Genomic DNA, 9,469 nt, shown 5'->3' on the forward strand with positions numbered 1-9,469 from the left:
CATCTTGTTGGGCTTGACCATCACCTCAAAAATCAAGTCCAGATGATGTCCTGGGTCGATTTGCTTGAGTCCGGAGTAAAGAGTGTGAGAAAGCTGAGAAATTAAATATAATTTATGAAATCTGAGTCGTGTCGCTTGCGCGATGATTTTAAGCACTCTGACCATTGGATTTTGACCCAATTTCACTCTCGGATCAGGGAAGATGGCCTAGGCATATCCTTGTACCGGTGGACCTGATTGAGTTTCGGTGACCGTTGAATTGAGAGTGGTCCGCCATAGCTGATCTGTAAATCTGATCGGTACGAAAACTCAGCCTGACCTAGATCCATGGTCAGTGAGCTTAAGTCTGACTACATGTAGAGAAAGGACCACCAGAAGTGTTCCGTTGGATCGGAATAGGCCTGATTTGGTTATAACCTAAGTATACCTTGGCCCTGAGGCTGTTTTCATGTATTTTAGGCCTATATAAAGACCTTAAAACCCTCACTCTCTTTCCCATACGAATTTTCTAACCCTAGCTAAGAAAAAGAGAGGAAAAGAGAGAGAAAGTGAGAAAGAAGCTGGTGAATTATCTTGAGATTCTTTCTTGTTACTCTGTATCCCTAAACCATCACTTTTGAATCGTTATTCCGGCGATTCTAAGCTTCTTCTTGGGTAAGTTAATCAAACCCTAGCCTGTGTTAGAGCTTAGACTTGTCTAAGTGTTGATGTAGCTTATTTCTATTCATGCCTTAGGTTTTCTAGTCGTCGTTGACGAAGACTTATCGTCTGAATCAGATCTATTGTGTTTTTCTGGTTTAAGGTACAGACTATATTCGTATAGGTTATGATTTTCAAGGCTTTCAATGTTGGATAATGGTTTATTATTGTTATGGATGCAATTTCACATGGCAACTGTGATGTTTATTTTACATTCCTGATATATATGTGTTATATTGAGATTTGTGTATTCTATGTATATGTAGGAAGTATCATATACATATGAAATATGAACATGTGTTTGCCATGATTAATTGTCGTGTACTTGTGCTAGTTGTATGTGTGTCAACTCCTTGACGAAAGGAATTGTCCAAATGTGTGTTATCACCAACATACATCATGTATGTTGGACTATGTAGTCTAAGTATTTTTAGAAATGTCTGAATGGTTAAGTGTGTAATATATTAACCTATTATGGGCGTTGAGAAGAGATTCTCAACTACCTTATGAATGTGTATGCTTTCCTACATGTAATCTACATTCTTTGTTCTTTAACTTCAAGCACTACTTAGGTGTAATTCATGCTAAGTTGATATTCATCACATGCTTCCATTTTGTATAATTGGAATTGTTATTCCATTACTGTTCTAAATTGTTATTATGAATCTTTGTTATAATTGAATATGTTTGGGACTATGAAATAGTCCAGGAAATCGGTAACAATCCTTGAGTTCAAGGTCGAGGTTGATTTCGCCACATAAGACGTGTTTGACGAAACCGAGTCGTCTTAGGGTTGTCGGCAGTGGTTTGGCCACACGGAGTGTTTGCGCACTCTGTGTCGTTCAACTCAACGTGCGCTCGTGCTAGTCGAGTTCGTCAAGTAACCCGATTGTCCCGATGTATGTTCACCATGTATGGACGCTATTGTTTGAATCTAGGGTACCAAACTTACCGATGTAATCCCATTAACCGTTGTACCTTGATCCGCTAAGACTCAAGAGCCAGGCATGGTGGTATGGGACACCGTGGTCGAGCTGTCAACCTATGCTGGGGTGACGAGCCTCCCCGTAGTGACCAGTGAGCACACCAGACTCGTGAGCCGATTATGGTGGTATGGGACATTATATTCGTGCTGTCGGCCTACATTGATTGGTGACGAGCCCTTTGTAGTGACCTTGAGCATACCTTACTACTGCATTGAGGCGACAACCCTTAGGGTAGTAACTAAGGTATGATAGGCATGTATTGATTGGTGACGAGCCCTTTGCAGCGACCTAAAACCATATGATCGTATGAGATTGTCTAGGACTGATGACCCTAGAATGGATCACTGTTTGGAAAGTGATATGAAGAAGGTACCTTAGCTTCCCAATCCTGCTGTATGAAAAGGACTAATAACAACTTAATAATCATGTTCATGCACCGCATTGCATGTGCGTAGGAGTCGTTAGCACTGCGAGAGGTTGTCATGCGTACCGTAAGATGAAGATGCTGAGGGAGTGCAGGCGAGGGCATGCATCATTCCTACATGCATCCTTGCATTAATAAGAGTAGTTAGGACGTGTTTGATTGTATTGTCTTATCATTACTGCTTGATTGATTTGATAACATGTTAAGTTTTACTATATAGTTCCACTGAGTTGATCACTCACTCTCACATTCTAGGGCGGTGTTTCAACACCAACCAGACCCTATCTTAGATGCAGATGTTGACGCGATCCCTGAGGCAGAGCAGGAGTACGAGGACAATAAGGACGCGTTTTCTTTTATGTAGTTCTCAGGCGGGTTCATGTGAGTCATGTCCTGATGTGCGAGGATTCTGGGTTTTCTTTTGTAATAATGTCATTTTGATACTTGTATTTTTGAAAGCAACACTTGTAATTATGACCTGGCAGGTATACGTATTTCAGGGACTTGCACATGTACACATATATTTCTTTAAGTCTTCCGCTTGCGTCTTTCACTTATCCCTGAATTATGTTTGCAGTTTGACTTAATCTATTCCATGTTTTATGCACTCATACAGACAACATACATCCATCATTCAATATGTTGCATAAGTGATGTTTTGAAACTCGGGAGCTGAGTTATGCTCGATCGCCGAATTTCAGGGCATTACAATTTTCCTTGCTTGTAAGAGGATCCGGATTCTTCCATGTGGTTCTGTCCACTTGAGATTTGGATCCCTCTTGAATTTTATGTCATGGTCAATGCTTCAATTCATGTTTAATGCGAGAAGATAGTCGACCATGACATTACATGTCTTTGAAGTTAGTGTTGGCACATCCTCCTCACACGTGGCCTAGATATACTTCTATTTAAAAAAAAAAAATTTTTGAAAGGTAATGATTTATATTAAAAGGAAACAAAAAGAAGACAAAAGAGAAGTGAGAGACTGCTGAGGAAGCAGAAACAAGCTACACCTCAAGGAAAAGAAAGTCAAAATCCCTAAACATATCTACTTGAGAGGCCCATTCGATCAACAGCCGTTTAGCTCTTACTGACACTACATCGGTCGAGTTAGACAAATTCTCAAAGCATCTGCTATTTCTTTCTGCCCAAACAGCCCACCAAATTGCTAGGATAGTCATTCTCCACAACCTAGTCTCTCTCTTTCCTATTCTGGTGTCATGCTAGGCTTTTAGGAGAAGGTCCGTCGACTCCAATAAACACCATCTGATTTTAAAGTGCCTCAGAAAATCTGCCTAGATAGAAGCTATGAACGGGCAGTGGATCAAAAGATGATCCATCGATTCTACATCCCTTATACAACACAGACAAACGTTGGGTAAAATCATCCCACTTTTTCTCAAATTATCCACTATAAGTATTTTTCTTTTCCCAACCAGCCATCCAAACACCAAAATTTTCGAAGGGACAGAGTAGTACCAAAACAGGTGAGAAATCTGATCCACTGGAGAAGCGGGGTTGAAGCGAAACATCTTGACTTGACTGAAAATAGAAGCAATTTTTCTGCTCTCCAAACAATTTTGTCTCCCTTCAATTGGTTTGGAGAAGAATCATAAACAAAGGTATGCAGGTTCACGTATTCCTCGATCTCCCAATCTTGGAGATTCCTTCTACATTGAAGATTCCACACCATCTTACCATTTAAAATGGAATAACAATCAACAACCCATACATCCTTATTGGATGCTACCTGAAACATATTAGGGAATCTCTCTTTCAGCGGAACTACACCCAACCACCTATCGATCTAGAACAGAATTCTGTCACCCTTACCAACTTCAAAATTAATACCTTGAATGGTCTTTGATTTCATCTAAAGGATGCCTTTCCAAATCGCCGAGGATCTGTATAAAGACGTTTGTCCACCACTCCCCTTTTGATCTACCGTACTTACACTTGATTAAAGAATTCCATAAGCTGTTGCTTTCCGATCCCAATATCCAGATCCATTTGCGAAGAAGAGCTTGATCCATAGATTTTAGATCCTTTATGCCCACTCCACCATCTTTAACCAGGTGAAACCACCTCCTCTCCCCCTTTCCTTTCTAAAGGAAATTTCGTCTAAGCTTCTCTATAGAGTGTAAGACAAAAGATGGGCACTTAAATAAGGACATGAAGTATACAGGCAAATTGGAAAGGGCATCCTTTATAAGCATCAGACGGCCACCTAAAGATAGGAACCGACATTTCCAGGCTGCTAAGAATTTTTCAAACCGATTAACAACCTTTTCCCATTGAACTTTTGGAGGAGAGCCTATGCAGAGCGGGAGACCAACATAGGTTGTTGGGAAAGAGGCTGGGGAGCAGCTGAACATATTCGCATAAACAGAAATTTCCTGCTTCTTCAGATTCACTTCAAACATTTTAGATTTGACCAAGCTGATCTTGAGGCCCAATACAACCTCAAAGCACCGAATGACTGTACGCAGGTTCTAAATCTTTTCAGTAGTAGCTTCAGAGAAAATGAGGATATCGTCCACAAACTGTACATGAGAAAGCGGGCTGGACATCCCTCTAATCGGGATACCGCTGATGATACCCTAGCTATGGCTTAACTGAAGCAACCTAGAAAGGCCCTCGCCCACAATTAGGAAGAGGAAAGGGGATAGGGGGTCGCCTTGCCTGATTCCTCTAAAGCTGTTAAAGTAACCTTTCCGGGACCCATTCAGGAAAATAGAGAACTGAGCTGATCCAATGCACTCTCGAATCCGGCTTATCCATTTTTCGCTAAAACCCATCCTCTTCATCAGATAAAGCAGGAACTCCCAATCGACGTGGTCGTACGCCTTCTCAATATCCAAATTGTAGAAAATAGATTCAAGACCCGAAGAATGAGCAGACTCCAGGACTTCATTATCGATCAGCACACCATCTATGATTTGCCTGCCTAGGACAAACGCACATTGGTTGGGGGAGATAATGGAATCGATCACCTTCTTCAATTGGGAGGCCAACACTTTCGCGAGGATTTTATACGGACTTCCAATGAGACTGATTGGTCTAAATTTGTTGAACGAGGCTACACCCAAAAATTTCAGAATTAATGCTATAAAGGATGCCCCCAGGTTTTGGAAAGCCTTCCTCTTTCATAAAATTCGTAGAAAAAGGCTGTGACATCGTCTTGAATAATGTCCTAGAATTTTTGGAAGAAAAGGACGAGATGACCATTAGGCCGAGGGGACTTTTCACCACTTAAAAATTTAACTGCATGCTTTACCTCTTCCACCGAGAAAGGGCTTTCGAGCAAAGCAGCGTCGTCCCCTTCAATACTTTCGAAATGCAGGTTATCTAAACGACGTCTGACCCACCCTTCATTACTGAGAAGATCGCGGAAATAGGATATAGCTTCAGCTGAGATTTTTTCTTTGTCTTAAATTCGGACACCATTGACTAGGATACTGCTAATCTTGTTGTTGGTGTTAGCGTGCATGGAGGCTATAATGTGGAAGTATTTAGTATTCATGTCCCCTTCCTTTAACCACTTTGCTCGAGATTTCTGATGCCAGGACACTTCATCTTGCAAAGCTCTGTTTGAGATCGATTGAATTATCTGGATTATCTTTGCGAGGATTTCAGACGTCATCAGGGTATCTTTAGAGCGACTGTCGATCTGATGAAAATCTGAGAGGAGGGAATCTATCTCTGCTTCTTTGTTGCACCTCTCCACTTTTATCCATTGCTTCAGCTTGTCTTTTAGGAGTCTGAGTTTTGAAGTGAGCCTGAAGCCTGCGAAACCTTCAATTTAGAAGCTTTTCCACCAATCAGCTATCATTTCATGAAAACCTGAAATAAGGAACCAAGAGGTGTCAAAATTAAAGGGTTTGGGACCCCAATTCAACTCATCACTATTGAGAAGAAGAGGCCAGTGATCAGAAGTGGTTCTCGGCAGAACCGATTGGGATATAGAAGGGAACAACTCCAGCCACTTAAGAGATAATAAGAACCTGTCCAGTCTAGAGAGAATAGGACATAGTCAACCATTAGTCCAAGTGAATGAGGACCCAAGAAGAGGGAGATCTACCAGCTCATTATCCTCTATCCAGGACGAAAAACCCCTCATAGATCCAGAGACTTTCGAGCCATTAGATTTTTCATCGACATTTCTGACCATATTGAAATCCCTGGCAAAACAAAGAGGGCCGGAAAAATTCTGACAAACAGAACTTAGTTCAATCCAAAATTCTTGCATAAGGGTTTTAGAGAAAGGACCATAAACAGAACAAACCAATACAACAGAGCCTGAAGAGATCTCCTCCAGAATAGCCAAGGCAGAGAAAGCTTCCACCCAGCTTTTCTGAAGAGACCAGATAGAAGACCTCTAAGTAAGGAGGATGCCACCCGCACTCCCTACCGCATCAAGAGAGACCCAGTTTGCATCTTTCACCTTCCATAGTGTCCCCATCAGATAATCGTCGAAGTGCTTTACTTTGGTTTCCTGGAGGTGGATAATTTGGGGATTGAGTCTCACACAGGAACTCTTAATCAACATCTTTTTTTGGCTTAGATCATACTCTCCTAACATTCTAGGAGATGATCTTCATGATGAAACCGATTTGCCCCAAGACCCCTGTCGTCCAGAGATGGCTTTCGTACCCACCGTCATACCCGGACTCAGCACCAGACGCCGTAGCTCTCCGTTGCTACAAGCTCTAGCAATACGATTAGGAGGAGTGCACGATCTAGAGATGGCCCTACCCCAGGATTCAACACGGTGGAAATAAAGTCTTCTGGACAGTCCCCAAAGGACATCCTGAGCGATCTACCAACGTATCCCATAACATCCCTGATCCACTTTTTCCTTTGAATCTTCTCTAGCAAGTTCGCTCTGTGTTCTTCATCTATCACCTTGTTGATTGAGATATCCCCCTGAATAACTGCATGCCCATTTCTAATTTAAAGTGGCTCAGCGTCAATTATACCCTCCCCTGTTTCATCTTGGAACAACGATGTGAGGTTATGCTCTGACCCACCACAAGAGGAGGAATAGAGGTTTGAGGGTTAGGAATTAGGAGAGGTGGGAGATTTCGAGTTAGAGGAAGTAACCCGGTCAAGATCAGGATCAAAATGGATGACTTCGAGGCTGGAGAAACTTTGGACTCGGCTACCCATCCCCAACTGTTGGAGTGGAGAGAAGGGTGACAGACGGAGCGAAAGAAGGAATGGAGGCTCTCTTCAGAAGAGAAGGAGGGAAAGCAACAATATCGGAGGGGATGAGGGAAAGGTTGAGGTCTATGGCTGCTGAAATGAGTGGACTGGAAGCCTTTAGAGATACCAACTCACTAGGCTCGGGATGGAAGAGTAACATTTGGGTCGAGTCAGGATCATGGGTCGAGACGAAAGAGCCAAATGAACCATCAAGATCGAAAATAGAGCTGCCACGGGTTGATTGCGCAGGAGGCTCGAATAGATGAAGGCGTGGCTCCATCACTCCCACACATGTCGATGGGACAGAGAGGTCGGGATGAGGGACAACTGTATCCCTCGAGCCTAGCAATCCGAGATCGAGACGACCACATGTCCACTGTGCAGGCAGAGTGTGATGTGGCACACTCTCTTCCAACCACGTTGGCGCCTTCGGATGAGAAATATCTGGACAAGCACCACCTTTCTGCCTCGGGCCCAATGTTCTGACCAAAGGGCCTGCATGCACGCCACGTGTCTCGCCATCAGCGAGGGCTACGGCAGAGACATCATTAGCCCCAGCTGTTTAGTGGAGAAAATGGTTCGGTACTCCCTGGGAGTATGTGGCTTGTACTTCATCGTGCTTGTCCGGTTTGGCACTCCTTACTGTATCATCGGGGAAGGATTTTCGCAGACGCCACAGGTCACCCCATCTCAGAAGAGGACTATCTTTCACTTCCAGTTGCACCAGCAGATCGATCACTCTATTATCAACAAAAACCCTAATCCAGTTGGGAAGGGGAGTTCCTTTCTTTCTCTTAACCCGGACTCTCATGACCGCCATTTCCAATCCCAGCTTGGGTTTCGAATCAAGTTAAATGAAGGAACCTAAGCGAGAAGCCACTGGGATGAAAAAGTCGTCATTCCATAACTCTAGGGGGATCCCCCATATCAGGATCAAGTCATCTTCATATCCAAATATTGAGAACTCCTTCCATCTTTTGACGAAGATAACAGGACCGTCCTTGTGAACAGCTCCCGCCATTACAAGGATGTTAAGGTTGAGGCCCGGGCTTCCCTGAAACCACAGTTGGTTATAGCCTATCGGTTTAATGTTGTACATCCCCAGATGGATATGACTGCATTCATCAATCCAAGTTCTAACTTGGGATATGGATGCGTCTTCTCTCGTAATAATCACCACCGAGTCCTGCAAATTCTGCATAGAACTGTTAATGGCATCCTGGTTAATCCGAACCGTATAACCGTCTTCCTCCGCTATTCGAACAGAAGGAGCAGATTTGCCAATTTCTTCATTTTTTCCTAGATCCATTTCTTCCAAAAATCCTCTAATGTGGGTCGTGGGGCTTTCCCTTGAGTAACACTTCTTTGAATGAAGTTCCATTAGAATGGGTAGAACCATTGGATTGAGTAGGCGTCTCTGACGCACTGTTTGTCATACTCGCTCGGATATTGGAAGAGGATTGGAGTAGTTTTGATTTTTCCTTATGATCTGGGCCGAATCTCGCCCTTTGCACTAGCAGTTTTTTGCCTCTGAAACTCTCCCCATGCAACATCAAAACCCCTTTGGAGAGTTCTTCCTCCGAGCTCATTCTAACCAGAGAAAACCCTCTATAGCATCCATTGTCATGGTTCCTTGGCATCACCACGTCCATTACCACACCCGCCCGGCCAAAAATTGGCGATATGTTAATGGGTAACCATCCCTCTGGATAACCCTTGACAAAAAGAGTAGGATAGGAGGTGATGTCTCGCTCCTTCCATTCCACAACTCTACCTTTTCATTTTTTGTGATTCACCTGAATCCACTCCCTTTTCGCTTCTGAAGTCTAAATATAATCCGCGGCCTTGGTTCTGTTGTCCATTTTTTATCTATCTCGTATGCAAACGACATTGATGCATCGTCGTTCTCTTTACAATGTCAGCATCTCGCAGTCGCCGCAGCGTCGTCGGAGATAGTTTATCTGTAACTAATGTAAGAAAATTATCAACATAGATTTGGAAGCCTGAAGATCACCTCATGATGCTTGTGAAGGGAGAAAACTGATATACTTCTATTTTTTAGACCTTTCAAATTGTTAGTACCATCATTAAGTGGGCTTGGGTGTTTGGTCTTAGCCTAACACTAGTCCTACTAAAAATGAGGGTAAAATGGTAA

This window comes from Magnolia sinica, chromosome 18 (assembly GCF_029962835.1).
Source record: "Magnolia sinica isolate HGM2019 chromosome 18, MsV1, whole genome shotgun sequence".
NCBI classification, from domain to species: domain Eukaryota; kingdom Viridiplantae; phylum Streptophyta; class Magnoliopsida; order Magnoliales; family Magnoliaceae; genus Magnolia; species Magnolia sinica.